Here is a 25,493-nt window from a genome sequence, read left to right as displayed (position 1 = left end):
AATCTCTGCCCAGGTATTCTAGCGGAGATTTTTGCCCCAGATCGGGGATTAGAGTTGATCAGCTCATGAGATCACATCCAAATCTAATTGTCTAGGATTCCATGATTACATAACCAGCAGAAGGAAACTTAATTTAAGGCACTGTTTGTGTTCTGCTCAGAAAGAAGGGATGAAAAGGAAGGGAGGGAGGGAGGGAGGGGGGTAGAAAGGAAGGAAGGAGAGAGAGAGAGAGAGAAAGGGAGGCAGAGAAGGTGGAAAAAAGGAAGGAAAATAAAAGGAAACACACTGGCTGATGTTAGAAATCATTAAAATCTCATAAACACAAAGGAAATACAAACCAGGTGCAGGCATTGCTGAGCAGGCACATTGTTAATCATGAGTCTAAAGAAAAGCAAAAAACCCACTGAGTCGGGCGACATCCATCCTAGAAATATTTAGTGCAGCATGGTTCCTGCTGAAGTCTTGATGTTGGAATTTACAGTTCAATGCCCAATGGAAACATTTACTTTAGCAAAAGCTGAGCACAATGCATGCAAGTCTCTTGTTCCACACAATTATCATTCTTTGTGGTGGCAAGAAAGATTTTTAAATAAATAAATAAAACTTTTAAACTGCCTGTTCTTGAGTCTTCTTATTTAATTTAGCAAAAGGGATTGGAGCCGTCTTTGTCTAAACTCAATTAATAGAGTCAGTGATGAGCAGTTCTTGCAAGTACAAATGTGTTGAGCAGAAAAGAAAAATAATTCAATTCTGAAATAGTCACTGAGAGGAGAAAGTTCTGAAATGAGTCCCTTTCATGTTTTCTGTTTCTGTCCAAACTTTGTTTTGATGCTTTGTTTGGGCTCTCAGATGAAAAACTACATATAAGCCATGTTCCCAGGACTGCTGCTAAGGCTGGACATTTCAACACTATTAACAGATTGTCATGCATACGCAAATTGAGCCTCTGTGTCCTGAGACATTAATGTGGCTGCTATGGTTTTGATGTTCGTCCCCTCCCAATCTCATGTTGAAATTTGATCTCCAGGGTCAGAGGTAGGTCCTAAAGGGAAGTGTTTGGAGGATGGGGGCAAATCCCTCACAAATAGATTAATACTCTCCCTGGGGATGCAGGGTGGGGGCAGTAAGGGAGTTCTCCGTCTATTAGTTATCTTAAGAGTTGGTTGTTCATCAAAAAGTGGGCGAAGGACATGAACAGACACTTCTCAAAAGAAGACATTTATGCAGCCAAAAAACACATGAAAAAATGCTCACCATCACTGGCCATCAGAGAAATGCAAATCAAAACCACAATGAGATACCATCTCACACCAGTTAGAATGGCAATCATTAAAAAGTCAGGAAACAACAGGTGCTGGAGAGGATGTGGAGAAATAGGAACACTTTTACACTGTTGGTGGGACTGTAAACTAGTTCAACCCTTGTGGAAGTCAGTGTGGCGATTCCTCAGGGATCTAGAACTAGAAATTCCATTCGACCCAGCCATCCCATTACTGGGTATATACCCAAAGGACTATAAATCATGCTGCTATAAAGACACATGCACACGTATGTTTATTGCTGCATTATTCACAATAGCAAAGACTTGGAACCAACCCAAATGTCCAACAATGATAGACTGGATTAAGAAAATGTGGCACATATACACCATGGAATACTATGCAGCCATAAAAAATGATGAGTTCACGTCCTTTGTAGGGACATGGATGAAATTGGAAATCATCATTCTCAGTAAACTATCGCAAGAACAAAAAACCAAACACCGCATATTCTCACTCATAGGTGGGAATTGAACAATGAGAACACATGGACACAGGAAGGGGAACATCACACTCTGGGGACTGTTGTGGGGTGGGGGGAGGGGGGAGGGATAGCATTGGGAGATATACCTAATGCTAGATGACGAGTTGGTGGGTGCAGCGCACCAGCATGGCACATGTATACATATGTAACTTACCTGCACATTGCGCACATGTACCATAAAACCTAAAGTATAATAATAATAATAATAATAATAATAAAAAAAAAAAAAAAAAAAGAGTTGGTTGTTTAAAAAGAGCCTAGAACCTCCCCTCTGGCTCTTGCTTCTTCTCTCACCATGTGGTCTCTGCACACATTGGCTTTCTTCACCTTCCACCATGAGTGGAAGCAGCCTGAAGCCCTCACCAGAAACCAAGGAGATGCCAGCACTAGCTTCTTGTACAGCATGCAGAACTGTGAGCCAAATAAACCTTTTTTCTTTATGACTTACTCACCCTCAGGTATTCCTTCAGAGCAATACCAAATACACAAAGTGGCTGAAAGAGTTTCCTGCCTATAATTGGCAATAATGAGCTTGGCCATTCTTTTCTCCTTGTTAGTCTTTTTTCTTTACTTATCCCAATTTTCTTTTCTTTTTTTTTTTTTTTTTGAGATGGAGTCTCGCTCTGTTGCCCAGGCTGGAGTGCAGTGGCGTGATGTCGGCTCACTGCAAGCTGCATCTCCTGGGTTCATGCCATTCTCCTGCCTCAGCCTCCCGAGTAGCTGGGACTACAGGCACCCGCCACCATGCCCGGCTAATTTTTTGTATTTTTAGTAGAGATGGGGTTTCACCGTGTTAGCCAGGATGGTCTCCATCTCCTGACCTCGTGATCCGCCCACCTCGGCCTCCCAAAGTGCTAGGATTACAGGCATGAGCCACCACGCCTGGCCGACTTATCCCAATTTCTTTAGCTGGTTGCTGTGCTGCTGCCATTTATTTTTCCTTCTGCAATTTTCTCATTTGTTAATTTGTTACTGATTTGAACATGTGTGATGTGAAACATTTAGAGTTACTTTGCATAAATGTAGTTATATAGGAGGCTTATTTTCTGAGACTCTTGGATTTCTTTTGGATGCCTTGGTCAAAGAATACAACCTCCCTAGGATATAAAATTCCTGTGTCACAACGGAATCCTCTCGGAACTCTGCAGGTCTTACCCCTGTTCTTCTGACATTAGTTATTTAAAATAAGAAAACTGAAACTAACTTGACTTATGTCCTTTTATTTTATTTTATTTTTATTTATTTACTTATTTTTTATTTTTTGAGACAGAGTCTCGCTCTGTCATCCTGGCTGGAGTGCAGTGGCACGATCTCAGCTCACTGCTACCTCTGCCTCCCGGGTTCAAGTAATTCTCCTGCCTCAGCCTCCTCAGCTGGGATTACAGGTGCGCACCATCATGCCCCGCTAATTTTTTGTACTTTTACTAGAGACAAGCTTTCACCATGTTGGCAGACTGGTGTTGAACTCCTGACCTCAAGTGATCTGCCTGCCTCTGCCTCCCAAAATGCTAGGATTACAGGCTGGAGCCACCGCACCCAGGGCCAATTTATGTCCTTTTCAAGTAAGCTCTTCTGTGTTTTCTAATTTTCTGTTGGGAAGCTTGTAGAACTCTCCATTCATCACTGAAATTTAAAAATCCTTATCAGGCTTTGTCTTGGAATATAAATTTTACATTTGCCTGAAAAACTTGAAAAACACTTTCCATCCAAGTGGCTTTGTTTTGTTTTGTTTTGTTTTAATTTTGGAATGTTTTCTTCTATTATTCCTTCAACCATTGCATATAATCTGTTTGCTTTATGTCTTTCTTCAAGAATTCTTATAATTTGCAGGTTGCACTTGCAATCTCTGACTTCTATATCTCTTCTCTCTTTTCATCCCTATTACCTTTCTCTGTGTTCTGGAGAAGTTTCAAAAATTTATCCCCGGTTCCTGATTAAATTTTCTGCAGTGTAGACTCTGCCTTCCCTGCTTCCAATCAACAATCCGTGTTGTGATTTTTGTTTCATTCTACTTTCTTTTCATCTCAAACATTTTAAGAAATGATATCCTCTCTTTTTATCTTATTCCACATAAATTATCTCCTAAATTTTACATCTGTTCATTGGGAGATTTATTTAAAAAGAGGAATATATATACTCTTGCTTTCTTAAATTCTGTGCTCACAGAGAACATGGAAATCTTAGAGTAATAAAGCAGTTAAGCTACAGATTTTAAACTCTAAAGCTACCAGGTCAAGCAGAGAACACAAAGTCAAAGAAGCAGAGACACTTCTCCTGACCACAGGGGACAGCCATTGTACACCTCCAGTCAGAAACCTGGATGTTTCCATGGTAAGTCTAGACACTCACATATTAATCACTAATTTGAAAATTGTGTAAAATGCTGTGCAGGCCATGCTGCACACCTGTGTGGACTAGATTTAGCCTGGGGGCTGCTTGCTTATAACCTCTGAGTTCACAAAGCCTGCCGAACTGGGTTTTTCTTAAGCAGACTCATACAGGCTGTCCCTTCAAAGACAAACATCTCCACCTAGTAGGAGTTCTAAGAAGGGGCTTCGAGCATCAAATGTGAGTAGTGGGAGTCAGATCGTGAAATATTTGCAGTCCCTCCCAACCTTAGGTCTAAGTTTCCCTGACCCTCTCACTTCACCCATCTCGACCACTTACTAAAGTCCTCCTCATCCCCACACCACAGGTGGGCCTCAGGGCCACCTCATGAAGTCATCCACGATTAGTTAATCCTCCTTCATGTTTTTCCTTCCACAAAGAACTTCTCTACCACTTTTCTTTTAACTCTCTTGATTGCGTTGCACTCTGGGTGTTATCACATCAACCTGTAATCAATATAACATTTATCAAGGACATATTTTACACTCCTTTTTAATGCCAGTCCTTCAAAATTATCTCCTCCAGGATTTTCTCTATGCTTTTCCCGGCCAGATCTGGAATTGGCTTTTGATAATTTTTTTTTTTTTTTTTTTTTTTGAGATGGAGTCTCACTCTGTCACCGAGGCTGGAATACAGTGGCACAATCTTGGCTCACTGCAACCTCCGCCTCCCGGGTTTCAAGCAATCCTCCTGCCTCAGCCTCCCTAGTAGCTGGGATTACAGGTGCACACCACCACACCCAGCTAACTTTTGTATTTTCAGTAGAGACAGGGTTTCACCATGTTGGACAGGCTGGTCTCAAACTCCTGACCTCAGGTGATCTGCCCTTTTCAGCCTCCCAAAGTGCTGGGATTACAGGCATGAGCCACCACATCCAGCCTGATAAATATTAAAGGGAAAAAAACTAGTGGTATTTTAGACAATAAGAATTAGCTCTGCAGTTACCCATTTTTCATATTAAAAGGATCCAGTTTCCCATCACATCTGCATGTGAGCCCCAAATGCTCAACTCCAGCTATCCCAGCCGAGGACAGTTAGGGCATTCCCTGGCTACCAACTGTCTCTGGCACCACCTGCCGGTCACTCATGTATTCATCAGACACAACGAAGTCGGAGATTAATATTTCTAAAAGTGGACCAGGATCTATTTGCCTTGAAAAACAGAAATATACTTACGGCTCAGACTGGACATGACAGGAGGATCTCGTCCCTGCTCACCCTTCCTCTGCTTCACGGGGGGAGTAGGGCTCAAAACTTCTTTTCTTTTAGTGTAGCCACGGTGTTGTGCATACTAGAACCACCACAACCACGACGTCATCTTCACCCTCTAGTGAGAGTTCACTGTGTGGCCTGCATTTCATTACCTCCCAATAATCTCAAAACAGAAGAAGTGGTACTGGGACAGCAGAGACCTGTGTCAGTTCCTTACCACTGCTCAGCCACGTGGCCTTGGCAGAGACTTCTCCCTTCAGTGTCTCTAGTGAGCGTTCGCTTACTAAACTCCTCTGCAGCTCTAAAATCTCATGAAGCTACAAATCTTATGTCATGCCTTCCAGGCCACCATCCAGACTCATGCTGGCCAACAATCACACAGGCCACAGTAGGGCTAATGAGCTCCTGAAATGTGCCTAGGCCTATCTGAGATGTGCTTAAATGTGAAATGCACACTAAATTTTAAGACTTCATATGAGAAAAAATATAAAATATCATTAATTTTTATATTATGTATAGATACGATCATATTTAATATGCTGGTTTAAGTTAAATGCTATCAAAAATACTTTCACCTTTCTTTTCTATTATGGCACTAAATGTTAAATTGCATACAGGCCTCCTATTTTCAGCAGATAGCACTGATCTAAACAAAGTACCCAGTCGTCTTATATATTAACAGAAGGAAGAATATGAAAAATATCTCTATCTTAGGATCTTTTTATTTATTTATTTTGTCCTTTTTGTATGAGTCTCTGTGGTAAATAAAAATGCCTAGGTCTCCCGCTCCCAGGATGGTCATTTATGTCTGTCAGCATCTTGGAATCTTGAAGATGGTCTCCCTGGAGCTAAAGTCAGCCTGGCCTGGAGAGCTCATGAAACCCCTGGAAAACATCCTAAAGAGGTGAGAGCTATGCTAGAAGGAGCTCTGATCCAGAAACATAAATATGTGGGGTCAGGTGCAATTTAAAAACTGTAAATGACTTATATGCTTATGAAAATGTTCTCTCACGCTGGTAATCAAAGAAATGGAAATTAAAATGAGATCTCCTTTTTAGCTTATCATGGCATAGACTTTAAGTTAGAGTTGGCCACGGAATATGGAAATCAGTGCATTTATTCCCTACCTGGGGGAGCTAAAATTCTTACAGCCTTTTAGGGGGCAATTTAGAAATGTAGAAAAACAGCCTTACAACTATGCACGCCTTCTGAGCCAACAATTCCACCTCTAGGGATTTTGTCAAAGGCAATCACCATTGCTATGCTCAATAACTTACTGTAGGGATGTCCGCTACCTCAAAAATCATAACAAAAATAACACCAAACCAGGGAATTTTTTAAATTACAGCATTTTGAGAAAATAGAATAATATGTTGCCATTAAAACTCGTGTAACAGAATGTGTAAGGATAAGTTAAATTAAATTAAATTCCTCCTCCCCTGTCCCCCTTCTTACTCCTCAATTCAGCCTAAATGATCATTTTAAAGTGAAGCAGATCAGGTTCCTCCCTTGTTTAAAACCCGTCACTTCCTTCACTTGGTATGAGGATGAAGACCGCCCCCGCCCCGCCCCAGCCTTTATATGGCCCTAAGGCTCCAGGTCCTGCCTTTTCTCCAGCTTTGCCTCTTGCCAGCCTCCTCTCCCTTGCTCTGCTCCCACCTGCCACGGGGACCTTCTTTCAGCCCCACAGCCTGGAAAGTTCTTGCTGGCTCTGGGATTTCACTCGTAGCCCACAGATTGGATGCTGCTTGCACATCAGCCCCAACTTCCTGGCAAAAGCCTCCTCAGTCCAGAGGACTCAGTTTTAAGTGTCTCTTCTCCCAGAAAGCCCTTCCCTAACTCTTGAGTCTAAATCAGATCTCCTTGTCCCCTGTCTCCTATCATCTTTTTTCCTCCATGTTACTATCACAGTCCCTGACTCTGCATTTATTACTGTGATTATTTGTTGAATGCCGGTGTCCCCACCTGACTGTGGGACTCAGCTCACACCTGGCATGTAGAAGATGCTCCATAAAGGCATTTCAAGTAAATGAATGCTATTCTAATAAGTCAAAGGCAAGGCATAAAATGACAGGTGTAACAGGATTCCAATATCCAAACAAATGTGTACGTGTACATAGTTGTAATATTTCTGAGCACAGAATAAAAAGACCAGAAGAAAATCCAAGCTGTTAATAGCAACTATCTCTGTTGTCATGGTTTTACTTTTCTTCTTTTATCCAGATTTTCTATAGTGAGCATGGCTAACTTTCAAAACCAAGATGAAATTTATTTTAAAAATAATAAGAAAAACTAGAGATCATGTCCTTTGCAAGAACATAGATGGAGCTGGAGGCCATTATCCTTAGCAAACTAATGCAGGAACAGAAAACCAAATACCACATGTTCTCACTTCTAAGTGAGAACTAAATGATGAGCACATATAAACACATAGAGGGGAACAACACACACTGGGGCCTGTCAGAGGTTGGAGGGTGGGAGGAGGGAGAGGATCAGGAAAAATCACTAATGGGTACTAGGTTTAATACCTAGGTGATGAAATAATCTGTGCAACAAACCTTCATGACACAAGTTTACCTGTATAACAAACCTGCACGTGTACCCCTGAACTTAAAAGTTTAAAGAAAAACTAAAGCCCTGGGTTCAAGTTCAATTCTTAACAAAAATATGATCTTGAGAAACCAAAGCTCTTCATAGACTCATCGTTATAAATAAAGGGGAGGACACCCTCACTGACTATGTCATAGAATTAATGGAATAATGTACGTATAAAGTTTTGTACATGTTTCAGTATTTACTCTGGGTGTTTAGGGGAGTAAGACCCAAACACTTTAAAGTGTAAGGCAATGGGCATTTTCCCAATGGTTGTGTAATTTGCAAACACCATGAGGAGCTGACAGTTGAGTAGCTGGAGCTTTTGTCTTTCGACAAGCATGTTGCAGTCGTTGCTATCTAGTGAGGTGAGAGTTGAAAGTCATCAGGAACGCAGAGAGAGAGTCTCCCATGAGGAGAGAAGTGGGAGGAATTTCACAGAAACAGAGACATCTCCTCTCCTTTCCCCAAGACCAAATGCTGGGAAACAGGTGGCCTCCAGAACCCCAGCACAAGTTCCCAGCAGGAGTGAGAAAGCTACAAGTGGAAACACTAAGTTTCCGGGAGATATGGCATTTTTCATGCGGAAGAACTCAACTTGGTGGACTCCTTCCGTACTCTCCTGGCAAAAATCCAGCAATTTGGGGCATCCTCTTTAGGCTCTTTCTCTTCAACCGTGTGCTTGTTCAATGCAACTTCAGAGAAGAGCTGCTCCAGCTTTCACAGAAGACAGTAGCTCATTCAGCTTCTTCCATGAATATTAACTGGGCATTTATAACATGTTGGACACTATGCTAGGAGCAGAGGCTAAAACGGATGAATAAGGCCCTGTCCCTGCTTTCAAGCAACACATGATCTAGTCATTATGATCTTCTGGTATTAAGTCCCCCCAACCTCCTCCAGTACTACCCACTTCATCACTCCCTACTTTGTGTTTCTATTATGATTATTTTATTTTATCTTATTTTTCTTTGAGGCAGAGTCTAACTCTGTCACCCAGGCTGGAGTGCAGTGGCATGATCTTGGCTCACTGCAACCTCTGCCTCCTGGGTTCAAGCAATTCTCCTAAGTAGCTGGGATTATAGGCATGCACCACCATGCCCAGCTGTTGTTTTCTATTTTTAGTAGAGATGGGATTTCACTGTGCTGGCCAGGCTGGTTTTGAACTCCTGGCCTCAAGTGATCTGCCTGCCTCAGCCTCCCAAAGTGCTGGGATTATAGGCATGTGGCACCAAGCCTAGCTGCTATGCTCATTTTAGCATTTAACCCACTGAACTATAATCCACTCATCTAGGAACCTATCTCTATTAAACCTGTAATCTCCTTGAGGACACAGACTGTACTTTGAATCTGCATCTGTAGCACAAGTCTGTTATGTATGGTGCTCAATAAATAAGCAAATGAATGATTTAATTGTTTGAATAACTTCATAAGCAAATGCCTATAAAATAGTGGAGGTTACCTGGAAAGCAAATGCTCAGCAAGGCATCATGCTTTGCAGACTGAATAGAGATGTGTGTGCTATCTTTGTGTGCGTTCTTTCTGTAGAAAAGAGACTGGAGGTGAAAGAAGACAGGTACAGGAAATAGGAATCTATTTCTTCAAGGCCCTCTCTGATACAAATCCTTCAGTTCTGACCCTTCTAGTCAGTGCCCCAAGAAGATCACAGCTCACAGAGCTCCAATAAAGACTAAGAGTTCCTCCTAAGAGAAGTGATTGCACTTATGGAAGTGCAATTGACCTATCAAAAACATAGATCATCCATATCCCAAGTTATCTTGCCACAGGTGCAAAACTGGGCAAAACTGCCATCGACAGTAGCTTGAGGCAACCAAAACAGTGAGGGCAATATTGTAGGAAACAGGGAGAAATTGTAGATGGTTAACCCAGGAGAGACAAAATTCAGAAGAGGTGTAATAAATAGCTGACTTCAAATACCAGAATGGCCATGGTACAGAAAAAAAAGGTGATACTAGAGACAGAAATACCATTTGACTCAGCAATCCCATTACTGGGTATAATACCCAAGAATATATAAATCATCCTATTATAAGACACATACGTGCGTATATTCACCACAACACTGTTCACAATAGCAAAGACATGGAATCAACCTAAATGCCCATCAATGATAGACTGGATAAAGAAAATGCAGTACATATATACCATGAAATACTATGCAGCCATAAAAAGGAATGAGATCATGTCCTTTGTAGGGACACGGATGGAGTTGGAAGCTATTATCCTCAGCAAACTAACACAGGAACAAAAAGCAAACACCACATGTTCTCACAAGTGGAAGCCAAATGATGAGAACACATAGACACACGAATGGAAACAACACACACTGGGGCCTGTGGGAGGAGTTGAAGGAGGGAGAGCATCAGGAGGAATAGCTAATGGATGCTAGGTCTAATACCTAGGTGATGGGATGATCTGTGCAGCAAACCACCATGGTACACATTTACCTATTTAACAAAACTGCCCATCCTCCATATGTACCCCTGAGCTTAAAATAAAAGTTAAAGAAAAAAACAAGAAGTGAAAAGAAAAAAGGTGATACTTTTTCCCTATGATTCTCAAGGTCAAAGTTAGGCTTCAAAGTGGGTGTGAGAGGCAGGCAAATTCTTGGCTCAACAGAAGAGGCACATGCCAGGAAATTACCATAAATGATAATGATGCAAGTCTATAACTCAAGGCAAAGGCAGTAACACAGAATAGAACTGCCTTCGAAATACTGCTTTCAAAGTTTACAAAAAGGTACTGGGATATGCACACTGAGGACACAAAACTGAATCATTTAGCTCCCTGTCTACCAGGAGACAGTGCTAAATCTAACATCCCATGAGAGTGCTTTCCTCAAATTGATGCACTGGAGATCTTCCAAATGGGTGTTGGCTTTTCGGTAACTTGCCTTGCACAAGACAGCTCTACTTACCTTGAATGCGCTTTAACCTATCAAGTCCATAAGGCCCAGCTAACATCTCCATATGTTATCCCTTCAGTCTTCAGAGCATACATCACTAGGGTCCCTCTACTTCGAACTCTTTGGATTTGTCATTTCAACTGTTCAACTATTTATGTTTTGCCCTCCAATTAGATTCTAGTCTCCATAAAGGAGGATGCCATATGCTTTTAATACACAGGATTAGCACAGTACCTTGCATTTAACAGGCCTTCAGAAAATGGTCACAGATTTGGTGCTGCTGGATTCAAGCCAGAGAATGGAGGCAACCCAGTCTGCCAAGGTCTTGGACAACATCTGTGTTTTTTCAGCACAGCGTTTGCCATCCATCACAGAGGAGATTGGAACAGAAAAAATTCAAGTAAAGTACAAGGTCACTTTCAGGGGCCCCAATAATTCCATTCTCCAAGGTTGGAATGTTCTTCCTCTCTTCAAACAGCAGACCAGATGGTCTCCTAAATCTTGGCTTTCATGGTTTAACTCTAATTACAATGTTAGTTAACAATGAGTTCAGTGATTGAAAATCACTAGTAGATTCTTTCCAGGCAGTCAAGCTTTTCTTCTGCTCTCACTAAGAAAAGGGTGGCTTTGTCCTCAACCTTGTTCTTGCTTCCTGCATTATAATTGCTTAGCTGTTTGGAAAATGAAAGGAGCCCAAGGCTACCAAACCTAGATGGATGCAACAGCACTGCAGGAGACAGGAGGTAGCAACATCCAGATGGCTAAGCAGCCTCCAATGATATTGCAATCAAATCGGGAGGCACAAATCAGGAAGAGCTCTTCAATTGTGTAAATGCCACATGCCAGGTGTTAAACTCAGAGGTGCACATGTGTTTGCCTAGATGTTTTGTGAATGTGGTTGAGAAGAAACCCTTAAAAGTAAGTCCTTGGAATTGCAAATGTTGGAAAAAACTTTTCAAGGTCATTGGATCCAAGTCTTTCCAAATGCACAAATGCTTCATCAAAAGAGCTCATCCATGTTCTATTCAAACATTTTCTGTGAATAAAACTTACAACCTCAAGAGGCAGTCCATTCATTGACAGTTATTAGGGTTTGTTTTCCTAATACACTCAGCACCTCACTTTAACTCTTAGTTACTGGTTCATGTTATACTCTCTGGAGCTACTCAGATAAAAAGGGCCTCCTCATCCATGGAATAACCCTTTTTGAACAATCAAGGAAGCTGTCAGTTCACCTGAGTCTTTATTTCTTCAAGTACCCCCACATATTTAACTGCTCATTACTTGATTTAATCTAAAATTTTCACACTTCCCTCAGGGACTCTGTTCCCTGCCAGAGCCCTGCTGAGCCAGCCTAATCAGGTTCTAACCACATGATCCTACCCCATGGCCATGTTTAACTGGTCCAGGGGTAGACACCTGGCACAAGCACGGCCACCTATAAACATCCTGTACCATCAGTCTGACAAAAAAGATGAACTAGGCCAACCCGGGTGCTCTCCTAGCACTGGGAGCTGGCACACTTAGAGACTGTTGTCATTTATCTGTGGGCTGCTGAGCTGGAGGGTCCTGCAGAGTCAGGGCAGGAGGGACCCACTGGGCCAGGGGCCACATGAATAAGCAAAGGAAGGAAGCATATTACAAAAGATAGGATAGTGAGCAGATAGAAAAAAACAGAGCCCCGTGAGAAAGAGAGACTGAGATGAGAGGGGACCCAACCCTCCCTTTCTTGAGACATGAGTTGTAGCTTTTCCAAAATCCCAATGATCTATAGCCTTTCTACAAAGGACAAGGAAAGTCAAGAGAATCTTTACTCCTTACAATCCTAAGATGCTGGGCCAGAAGATCTCCTTCTTCCAATGCACACATTTCCATGCAACTCTGCAAATAAAAACCAAATAGGTTTACCTATTATATGTGCCATATACATTATAAAGTCTGTCTAAATAAAAACTCTTGGAAGTGATAACATGTGAATACAACAATGCAAACATTATTGTATGCTCACCATCTACAATGTACTGCACTGGATACAAAGCTATGGTGGCAACCCTTAAGGAGTTTAGAGTCTAATGAAGAAGGTAAACAGTCACATAAAACACAGCAGACTATTAAATGCTAAAGTTAAAGATATGAAGGAGAGGGCAAGGAGGCATTTACTTTTTGCTTTGGTTCCTTTCCGTACTATCAGAATTTTCCAACAAAACATATGCATTACTTTTTAGGTCGAGAAATATTAACAGGATGAAGAAATTGTGGGTCATTTTCCATTTTCCTTATATTTTTTAAAGCTTTGGATTTTTTTTAATACATAAAGAAGTACTTAATTAAAAAATTAAGATAAAATACACACACAAACATATCTGGAAATACAGGGGAGAGATGAGAAATTAAGATAAAATAAGAACATAAATCTGGAAATGATACAGACAGGAGACAGGGAAATACTGGGTAGAAGAGGGCAGTTCCCTGGCAAAGGTCCCACCCTCAAGCCTGGATACTCACAGCCCTAAGTGAGAATGGGCATTCCTGTTTTGGCACCCAAAAATTTGCCTTTTGGCCTGCCACTCCCATCTATCCTGTACCCATATAAACCCTGAACCCCAGGCTCCAGAAGCAGGAGAGGAACAGATGAGCAGATGAGCAGATGAGCGGCAGAACGGCGTGGCAGAGGAGAAAAGAGAAAGTGAACATTGGGAGGAGTTCGGCTGCGGACAGTCAGAGAATCAGTAGCTGGATAGCCAAATTCCAGAGGAAGATCATCTTTCTACTCCATCCCTTGTCCAGCTCCCCATCCATCCCACTGAGAGCCACCTCCACCACCCAATAAAACCCCTCATTCATCATCCTCAAGTCCATGTGTCACCTGATTCTTCCAAGACACTGGACAAGAGCTCGGGATACAGAAAGCTGTCATACTGGCCCTCTGCCTTTGCAAGAAAGGGTTCCTGCACCTGTCCATCTGTGTGCTCCCCCTCCCATAAGGAGTTTGAGCAGCGGCAGCAACCATACAGACAAGCCACACCACTGTTGCATGTCCTGCGAGGGGGCTCAGAGAACTCTTCTGTTTCAGAAATACAAAGGAGAGATTTTCCCTGACTAAGAAGATCTAGGAAAATGTTGTAGAGGTGGGGCCATTTCCATAAGGTTGAGAAGGATGGAAAAACAAAATAGGTCACTATGTGGGGAGAAAATCCTCCAGGGAGACACAAAAGAAACAGCTAAGGAAGAATGGCAGGAGATTAGGTGGCCTGTTCAGGGTGGGCAGCCCAGCATGATGAATGATGACTATAGGGCAGGGAACAGCCAAACAGTTATTGGGCTCAATTTGTTGAAGGTCTTAAAAGCTCAGGTTCTTAGGCAAAGGAGAGACATGGCCAGAGTTTTGTTTAAGGTGGCAGCAAGGAGAATGGAATTGAAGAGAAAGAGCTTAGAGCCAGGGTCACTGGTTGGGAGAATCACTGCCAGGGTGTTTCAAAAGTCCCTTCCCAAAAAGATTTTGTTTATGCTGTTGGCATTGTGAAAATTGAATTGCATATAAACATGTGTGGTATTACCTTGAAATATGTTTGAAGGCACCTATGACTACATACCTCTTCTGTACATCTAATTTATTTTAAGCTAACTGTGGTATATAAAACGCTTCATGGCAAAATTGAACTCAAGTATTTCTGGTTTCTTCTGGGGTAAAGAAAGGCTTGTGTGAGAAGCTAGGAACCAAATAAGTCTGTAAAGTTGAAGGTAGAATTGAGGTCAAAATGCAAACAACATCAACAACTTCAGCTATAGCTTAAGTAGGCATAAGTTCATGGTGAGTGTGTGTTGAAACTTCCAGGAGGTTCTGCAGCTTAAACTTGCTCCATACGGTTGGGTTATGAATACTCAACTCTTCTCTGAACCAAGAGTCTTAAAATATTGCTGCTTAGCTTTGATCAGCTGAAAGTATATACTCTCCCAACATGACAAAGCCCACATCAAATTACAGAAAAATTCAGGAATCAAAGTTTAGCCACCTCCAGCCTAGAACCCATAGCTTGTACCAACAAACCACAGTTTAATCCATGGCCAACTTTCTGTCTACCTGAATGATGGTTTGAGATATTCAGTGATGTTAAAACAGGCTGGCAAGGATTCTTCACTTCCAGATCCAAAGATTGTTTACAGATAGTTGAGCCATAGCCATCGAAAATGATCAACCTTATTTCAAAAATAACCTTGTTGTTTTATCACCCAATAAACTGTCCACTTGTGGGAATAAGTGAGAACTTTATTGTCCACACAAGAGTTCATGAGACAGAAATAAGGTAGAGGTGAGAAAATGGGGGTGTGCATAGGAAAGGGAAGGTATTTCAGGGATAGGAATTACAATATGTGATGACTAAGTATGGAGATTAAGAACCAGAGGGAACAAAGATGAAATATTCACTCAATCAACAGTTATGCACTGCGTACTCACTATATGATCAACATTGTGCTGGGTGTGAAGGTTACAGCTGTGATGTACATATTGTTCACTATCTGGTAGACATTACAGATAAGGAGAAAATTACAAGAAAGTAGAGGAAATAGATGGTGCTGTGGAAACAGCAATACCGAATTCTAACCTAGTCAACAGGCATCGAAAAAGATTTCCAAGAGGAATCAATATTAAAGTTGAGACCTAACAGGCACCACATAAAAATTAGCCATGTGAATGGGAGATCACAAGGCAGGGGAGATGAGTCAAGGCGTGTGCCCTGAGTCAGACTGTGCAGATTCAAATCTTGGCGCTGGCGCTGCCATTAGCCGGTTGTGTGACCTTGGGTAAGTTACTAATTCTCTTTGTGTCTCATTGTCATTATATATTAAGTAGGGATAATAATTCCTTCTTCATAGAGCTATGATAAAAGCCAAATTAAATAAGCAAACAGTTCTTGGCACAGAGACTGGCACAGGGTACATGCCAAATAAATGGCAGCATTCTCTTTGTTATTAAGAAGGAACAGCATCTGCAAAGGCTAAAAGGTAAGAAACAACATGGCAGTTTCAAGGAAAGTAGTTCAGTGTTGCCAGAGTGTTGGGGAAATGGCAAATTATGAGCCTGGAGAGGAGGAGCAAAGGCAAAGCCAAGGAGGCTCTTTTAATATGATTTCTATGGTAATACAGTGCATGGTGATGTCACTAGAGAAGGCACGGACTTGGAGAGAAATCCAGAGCATTTTCTGGATGACTTCACAACCACCTTATGACCACTTTCCTGAGCGAGCGAGGGCTGTGAGGACTGCCAGCACGCTGTCACCTCTCAAAAGGAAGGATGGATAAAAAGGAAGGAAGGAAGGGATAGTGATGGACCACATTGCTTCTGACTTTCTGATTTCTAAGAAGGAAGAAAAACAAGGTAATTCCAGCAGAGTTGGCTTAATTCCCTCTTGTCCAATTTTTGTACAACCTCTTCACACACCATCCGTGGCATTTTCCTCCTCTTACAAATACTGAAGGACACTAGCCTTCACAGAAATTACCTTGGCTCCTTGCCAGCAAACAAACAAGCCTGAGAATAAAGAAAAATAAATAAATAACAACAGTGATGTTTCACACTTTGAGGTCTGGGAAATGAATTCCGAATTGGAGCTGAACTCAAAACCAAATGTTTGGCTTTCAGGGACAACCAACAACTACTTGGCTGAAAGCCTCAGCCCTCTCCTGAGACCACTTAGCAAATGTCGGCCCAGAGCTCTTCCTGCGAGCTGCTGTCTATCCCACCCCTTTCTCAGGCCTGGAAGAAATTACTGCCAAGAAAAAACAATCAAACTTTCTACCTACTACTTCAAGGTTGCTTGTGGTTGATCTTTTCCTACCTTGGGAACTTTCCAAATGGTTCTTCAGGAATTAGGTTGTATTTGAAAAAGGTTTACTCAAAGCAGATGAACACCTGTGTATGTGTGTGTGTGTGTGTATCACACACACACACATTCACTCACATGCGCACACACGGTCTCACATACAAAAGCTCAGATTTTTAACCTGGCACATCCTTGCCATTCTGATTCCACAGGAATTGATGTCTGACAACATGTGGGTGCTTATGTGCCCTGAGCCTGGGGACAAGGTGAGCTTCCAGAGAGTGGATGAAACTGAGAAGTGGGAGTAGCTGTGGGAGCACTGAGGGATGCTAGGAAAGGTAGCTGGGGAAAATGCAGAAAGCAAAAGAGAACACTTCCCATGCACCTGACTCAGCTAGCCTAATTTCCTGGGAAATTTTTAATAGTGCTGCTACTTGACAAGATCATGGGATTATTTATCTGCTCCCTTTTCCTCTTTAAAAACTTCTCAACCCACCCACTGAAAAGACAGAGCCAAGGCCTTAAGTTCTCCTTTCCAGAGCTAAAATATTTGGGCTTTGCCCTTTTCTTTCCACTGATATCCTCAGTAGCAAGGTATCTGTACCAACACAGGCAGGCCTACCTTCCTGATTACCATGGTAAGCTCTTGTTACAGTCTGAGAAAGCATCAACCCCAAACCAGAGGCAACCAGGAAAACAGCCGGTTACAGCGCTTAAAGGAGGGGCAGTGTTATCAGCCAGAGGTACATAGGTTCCGGAGCCGTACTGACCCAAGCTCGACGCACAAATGACTTCTCCTCTCTGAGCCTGAGTTCTTCATCTGTAAAACAGGGATATGGCTTGTCTTAAAGGATGAATTTTGAAGATTAAATTCAATGATAATGACAGGTACTATGATCAAGTAAGTACTTAACAAATGTTTGCTGAATATTTTTTTAAAAAACGAATGCCCTGTTCTGACCCCAGTTAAGGAAATACAGGCAGATCTGGGACTCCCTCCAACAGGCGCTTGCTCAGTCCCTGACTTCCATAAGAAACTCCTTCTTAACCCTGCCCCTCAAGCCCTGGGACACAGACCCTGGACCTATGTTCAGAGGCATAGAAGGGCAGGCAGGGCCAGGCCCAGTGGCTCACGCCTGTAATCCCAGCACTTTGGGAGGCTGAGGCGGGCGGATCACAAGGTCAAGAGTTTGAAACCAGCCTGGCCAATATGGTGAAACCCCGTCTCTACCAAAAATACAAAAATTAGCTGCGCATGGTGGCGGGTGCCTGTAATCCCAGCTACTCAGAAGGCTGAGGCAGGAGAATCGCTTGAACCTGGGAGGTGGGGGCTGCAGTGAGCAAAGATCACACCACTGCATTCCAGTCTGGGCAACAGAGGAAAAAAAAAAAAAAAAGGACAGGACAGTAGAAGCAGTCAGCCCTGTGTGCAGGCAATAAAGGGGTGCATGGGCATGGCCTCTGGAGAATTTTAAAACAAAAAGAGTCAGTCTGATTTTATTATCAGCCTGTACCAGCAATTCCAAATAATGTCGGTGATAAACTACTCTTTTATACTCCCACCACCCATGCTTGCTATGCCACTGTCTGTTGTATCAAAAGATTATGTCCCCTGTCCTGGCTGAGTCCCTGCCTGGCCTCAGAGTCTATCTGGGGGTTCCAGAAGCCAAGCCCCTGGACTCTTCCAGCAACCAGATGTACACTTAGATCACTGTCTGTGCCTACATATCCTGAGAATTCCTTAAACTTGTTGGCCCAAACTCTCTTGAGATGAACACGGTGTGAGGAAAAGAGGTAAAATTACTTTAAGCCATAAGTGTCTAAACAGGCCCAGACCAGAATAATGGGTCCAATTTATCAGACAGAACCTTTCCTTTCCTCTTTCACTGTCCCTTGTTTGGTGTTGCTCAATAGTCCTATTTCCTTGAAAATCGAAGCTTCACCTTTAGGAGGCCTATGGCCTCTATTTGGTTTTTATATGTAATAGAAATTTTAAAAATTCAGAGCCAGGGAGCTCAGCACCCCCTCAGATGCTCCCTTGTCTCAATTTCTCTAACTCCTGGAAGCTCATTTTGTCCCCGGGATGAGTTAAATCCTTATAAATGAGGAAACTAATGCTCAGAGAGGGAAAGGGACCAGCCCAAAGTCATACAGCAAGTGAGTGGAAAAAGGGGAAATGCACCTATCCAAGGCATTCTGAGGAGCAAAGCAGTGCACATAAAATGCTGAGCCATGTGCTGGCACATAGTAAGCAATTGATGAGCATTAACTGCTACTTTTGTGTAGTTGTGTGCTATTATTGTTAAACGAGACTAGACCCACATCTCCAGGCTTTAGGGCAGCCTCTTCCCAGTACCTAGCTTGGTGTCAAGCACAGTGTAGGAGCTCATTAAACATCTGTCAAATAAATAAATTAGCTCTATTCCTGCTCAGTGACCATCCAACCTCTGTGTAAACATCCCCAGTCTGAGACACTCTCTCCTTCCTTTAACGATACCCCATCCCATCTCTGGGCCCATCCATTAAACAGATCTACTTTATAATGAGTCTATTTTTAAAAATCTCCCTTCACCCCTTGTGCCCATTGGTTAGTCCTAGATTTAATCTCCCTAGCATTGAGCCTTTTACAAAAAGATTTTGATGTTAAATCAGAACATGTTGGTCCCTGGATAGAAACCATCCAATTAACCTCACTGGGTGGTAAAATATACATATATATATTTCATCAGTCATTCACCTCAAGAAAGAAAAGGTCGGTTTTATCTTAATAACAAAGAGGACACTTTAATCATGGCAAATCTGCTGAATAAATCAAAACAACAAGTTTGCAAGAGGCAAATGCCCTCTATTAGGTAAATTAAGACAAGCATCTCAACAGGCACCCATTACCCTGACAGGAGCAGAGAGGAAGTCTTGTCTCTGTCAATCTTCCCTCTGGAAAGACAGTATTGATTAAATGCTGACACATATTTGTGTCTGAAGAGCAGGAAAGAACAACAAACCAAAGGGATGCATCAGGCATCATCTTTCCACTCAACAGCACACGTAACAATTGCCACCTCACAGTTTTATACAGTTCTTTTTGCACTCTTTTAAAAAATGCTCATCAGTAATCCCAGCACTTTGGGAGGCCGAGGCGGGCAGATCACCCAAGGTCAGGAATTCGAGATCAGCCTGGACAACATGGTGAAACCCCATCTCTACTAAAAAAAATACAAAAATTAGCCAGGCGTGGTAGCACACGCCTGTAATCCCAGCTACTTGGGAGGCTGAGGCATGAGAATTCCTTGAACCCAGGAGGCGGAGGTTGCAGTGAGCTGAGACCACATCATTGCACTTCAGCCTGGGCGACAGAGTGAGACCCCGTCTCAAAAAATAAAAACAAAAAATGCTCATCAGTTTATTTCACCTTCATGGAAATCTTATGATATAAGTAAAGAAAGTGCTCGATTTTACAGATGAGGAAGTAAGACAGAGAGTGGCCAGTCACGAGACAAGCCAACCATTTATTCATTCATGTGGCAAATTATGATTGCATCCTGACTCCATGCCAGGCATTGGGCTAGGCTCCGCAGATGTGATGGTGAGCAAAACAGACACATTCTCTGCTTCCACATCCCTTAAAATAGAGAGGGGGGAAAACAGAAGGTTAAACAAACATATCAGATAAGTGATAGGATAGAGAAGGCAGGGTAGGAGGAGCATCAAACCTAGCCCAGGATGGGTCATGAAGGGTGAATAGGATGCCACCAAGCAGAGACTTTGACCCTAAGGCGGTAGAGGAAGTCAGCCCTATGTACAGGCAATAAAGGGGTGCATGGGCATAGCCTTTGGAGAATTTAAAAACAATAAGAGTCAGTCTGATTTTATTATCAGCATGCACCAGCAATTCCAAATAATGTCAGTGATAAAATACTAAGAGGGTCAGCTTAAATGGGAGAAGTCGGACGTAAGGCAGTAGACAGTGCTGAGAACCATCATACCAGCAAAGCATGCATGCACACACACACATTCCTATGCACGCACACACACACACGCACACAATCACAGCAAACAAGGGGATGAGAAACGAATGGTATATCCAGATGCTTTCAGATGTTGAAGGCTCCTGGGGCTTCAGAACTTCCTGGAATTCCATGGTGTAAGAGTTGAGATGTAATGAGATGTGACCACTACATTGTAAGGTAACAGGCAAATCCAGAAGCCAGGCTCCTCGTAATGACCATCTGGTTTGCCAGAGAGAATAAATATTCAACATAAGTCACAAGATCTCCCTGGCAGTCCCTTAGCCAGTACAATAGCCAGGGCAAGCCAGAGTTGAAGGGGCTTCACAGAGTTGAAGCGGCATCTCACCAGACTGACATGAAGAGAAAAAGAGCATTTATCTTCAAACTTCCTCTTTCAACGTAAGCCTCTGAGCCTAAAGCGATATACCTAGGCCAGGAAGAAGAGAATGACAGACATTAGGGAAAGAGAAGGTACTTCACAATTCTAACACTGTTGCTGTGAATTGATTTTTCAAAGCATACAAATGGGAAATGCCTCTAATTCAAGGCATGAGGAATTGGCCCATGTGATTACGGAGGCTGAGAAGTCCCATGATCTGTTGTCAGCAAGCTGGAGACCCAGGCAAGCCAGTGGTGTAGTCCCAGTCTGAGTCTGAAGGCCTGAGAACCAAGGAGACCTGTGGTGTAAATCTCAGTCCAAGGGCAGAATAAGACCAAGATCCCACTTCATGCAGCAGGCAGGAAGGGGCCAAATCCCTCCTTCCTCTGCTTTTTGTTCTACTCAGGCCCTCAGCTGATTGGAGAGTGCCCATCCACATTGGGAAAGGCAATCTATTTCATGGAGTTCACCAATTCAAATGCCAGTTTCATCTGGATATAGATACATCCTTGCAAACACATCTAGAAATAATGTTTAAACTGGATACCCTGTGGCCCAATCAAGTTGACGTATTAAAATTAACCATCACAGGCCGGGCACGGTGGCTCACACCTATAATCCCAGCACGTTGGGAGGCCAAGACAGGTGGATCACTTGAGGTCAGGAGTTCAAGACCAGCCTGGCCAACATGGCAAAAATCCCATCTCTACAAAAAGTAGCCGCACATGGTGGCGCACGCCTGCAATCCCAACTACTCAGGAGGCTAAGGCAGGAGAATAGCTTGAACCCAGGAGGTGGAGGGTGCAGTGAGCCAAGATCATGCCACCACACTCCAGCCTGGATGACAGAACAAGACTCTGTCTCAAAAATAAGATTAAATTAAATTAAATTAAATTAACCATCACAGTGAGATTAATGGTTCTTTTTGTGAACTATGGCTTTTCAAATAGGTTTTGTGTGGATATTTTATTCCCACTTTCATTCCTTTACAGCAGAGGGGATCCACAGTACAAATGAACCCAGCTTTTTGTCCTGTTTGGCTCCTCACACCTCTGACTCCCTCTCAGTCGTCTTCCTTCTATTCTCAACTTTGACTTCTCTTCTGTAATCACTTTCGCCCAGCTCTGAGCCCTAAACTCGTTTGTTTTCCAGATCCATAAAATGCTTTGCCTTTCCTCAGTCAACAAAATTTATTAAAGTTATCTTGTTATAAGTTGGCTACTCCAGCGTCCCTTCTCCAGCTGACATAAATTCCTAACACAACTCCTCTGTGCTTCATTACTGTGAGCAGGGAGTAGCTTTTATGACATTGCTATAGGTGCACAAACGTGGCCGGGTAGCTCCGAAATATAAAGATATAAAAAGCTCTAGCCACAATGCTCTGAGCCAGACTCCCACTCAATCAGGCAAATAAAGTTTCTCTTCCGCCCCATGGGAACTCTAAGATTACAATTGATACGGTTCTACTCTTTACATTGTTGAAAATATTTATTGTCAGCGTGTGGCCTGGGGCCTCTGGTGGCCCATAATAAGCCTTTACTGATTCATTTAACAAGTATGGAGCAACTGCTATTTAGAAGCTCTACCTTCAGTTCCTTTGTATGAAAACTATTTTCATTCCACATATCACCGTCTAAAATCTTTTTACCTTTGTTCATTCTCTCTCTCCCAACAAAATATATGGTCCATGAAAACACAGACCCAGTTTTGCCCAACACTGTATCCCCAGTGCTAAATGCAATGTCTGATGCACAGCAGACACTAGGCGAATATTCACTGGATGACTGATGAGGCAAAGTCACTGTAAGGACTTCTCATTCCACTCTAGGATTTTAGAAATGGAACAGCTTTTTTATGTCCTTGTGTTCGTAATACAATTAGGACTGGCTTTTCTCTCACACAAAAATCTTCTTTTTTCCTCTCATTCCAGGCATTTTATCATTTGGATCTCAAAAAAGTACCTCTCTTCCCAGCCTCTACGAGGGGAATTTGGTCGAACACACATTGGAGGTCAAGGTTCAAGATGTCCTTGGTGAGGTAGCAGAATTTAACACGCTGGGAAAGTTTTAATACCTCTTTCTGAAGATGCCTGGGACACGTAATTGAATTAAAATATGTTTAATACTTGCTCTATGCCAAGGATCTGGGAAGCCTAGTAAGAAATAGCACCACTTACTGGTTTATTGTACTGGGTGTGCATAAAGATTTTGTCTGACGGAGAAAACGGAGTTTCTCAGATTTTAAGGAAAAAAAAAAAAAAACAGGAAAACCACTCTCCTAGATAATATTTTTCTTTTCATCTCTGACCTTTTTCAGTCTCTCCTTTCTGCTGAAGGACTCCACACTCCCTTTTCCCTATACCCCTCACATTTGTAAAATAAATAGATTGACAATGGAGCTCTGAGTCTTACATAAATCTATAAGCTGTCCAGTTATCCTTCCATTTGGAAAATGGCAATATAGCAATATATTATACAGATTTCTGGGCTTTCAAATCTTTTTCAATCTTTATAACCGCCTTTTAAATTTTGTATGAGACTAAATTTCCTCTAAATTAGCATTTGAGAAAACTGGGATGGTGATGTTTGTTCAAAATCATATAGCATGCTGTGTCCAGAATTGGTAGGTTCCTGGTCTCACTGACTTTAAGAAGGAAGCCGCAGACCCTCGCAGTGAGTGTTAACAGTTCGTAAAGATGGTGTGTCTGGAGTTTGTTCCTTCTGATGTTCTGACGTGTTTGGAGTTTCTTCCTTCTGGTGGGTTTGTGGTCTCACTGGCTTCAGAAGTGAAGCTGCAGACCTTCACAGTGAGTGTTACAGCTCTTAAGGTGGCACGTCTGGAGTTGTTCATTCCTCCCGGTGGGTTCGTGGTCTCCCTGGCCTACAGGAGTAAAACTGCAGACCTTCGAGGTGAGTATTAGAGCTCATAAAGGCAGTGCCAACCCAAACAGTTAGCAGCAAGACTTATTGGAAAGAGCAAAAAAACAAAGCTTCCACAGGCTGCAAAGGGACCCAAGGGAGTTGCCACTGTGGGCTCAGGCAGCCTGCTTTTATTCCCTTATCTGGCCCCACCCACATCCTGCTGATTGGTTCATTTTACAGAGAGCTGATTGGTCTGTTTTACAGAGAGCTGATTGGTCCGTTTTGACAGGGTGCTGATTGGTGTATTTACAATCCCTGAGCTAGACACAAAAGTTCTCCAAGTCCCCACTAGATTAGCTAGACACAGAGCATTGATTGGTGCGTTTACAAATCTTGAGCTAGACACAGAGTGCTGATTGGTGCATTTACAAACCTTGAGCTAGACACAGAGTGCTGATTGGTGCATTTACAAACCTTCAGCTAGATACAGAGTGCTGATTGGTGCATTTACAAACCTTCAGCTAGACACAGAGTGCTGATTGGTGTATTTACTATCCTTTAGCTAGACATAAAGGTTCTCCAAGTCCCCACCAGATTAGCCAGATACAGAGTGCTGATTGGTGCATTCACAAACCTTGAGCTAGGCACAGAGTGCTGATTGGTGTAGCTACAATCCCTTAGCTGGACATAAAGGTTCTCCAAATCCCCACTAGACTCAGGAGCCCAGCTGGCATCACCTACTGGATCCTGCCCCAGGGCCGCAGGCGGAGCTGCCCACCAGTCCCGCATCCTGCACCTGCACTCCTCAGCTCTTGGGCGGACCCGGCGCTGGGGAGCAGAGGGAGGCTTGAGCTGAGCAGGAGCCCATGGTGGAGGAGGGGAGGCTTGGGCATGGTGGGCTGCAGGTCCCAAGCCCTGCCCCACAGGGAGGCAGCTGAGGCCCGGCAAGAATTAGAGTGCAGTGCTGGCTGGCCGGCACTGCTGGCGTACCCGGCACACCCTCCGCAGCTGCTGGCCCAGGTGCTAAGCCCCTCACTGCCCGGAGCCGGCGGCCTGGAGGCTGCCGCTCCAAATGCAGGGCCCGCCCAGCCCACGCCCACCCGGACGAGCGAGCGATGCGCACAGCCTGGGTTCCCAACTGCGCTTCTCCCTCCACACCTCACCACAAGTAGAGGGAGCCGGCCCGGCCTCTGCCAGCCCAGAGAGGGGCTCCCACAGTGCAGCGGCAGGCTGAAGGGCTCCTCAAGCACGGCCAGAGTGGGCGCAGAGGCCGAGGAGGTGCCGAGAGCAAGCGAGGGCTGCAAGGGGTGCCAGCAGGCCATCACCTCTCAACGCTATGGCTAAACCAAGACCAGACCCAATTCCTAATCTTGGGTTCTTTACGCTGGTTGAGGATGGCAAAATAAATGATATTCAGGCCAGTACTCTTATCTCCAACCCATGGCAGGCATTACTAATCAATCACTGCCCTCCTTCCCACTGTGCCTAGAGGCAACTTTTTAG

This window comes from Pongo pygmaeus, chromosome 4, assembly GCF_028885625.2.
Source record: "Pongo pygmaeus isolate AG05252 chromosome 4, NHGRI_mPonPyg2-v2.0_pri, whole genome shotgun sequence".
NCBI classification, from domain to species: Eukaryota; Metazoa; Chordata; class Mammalia; order Primates; family Hominidae; genus Pongo; species Pongo pygmaeus.
The sequence above is the reverse complement of the archived record's forward strand: the minus strand, read 5'-3'. Positions refer to the sequence as shown.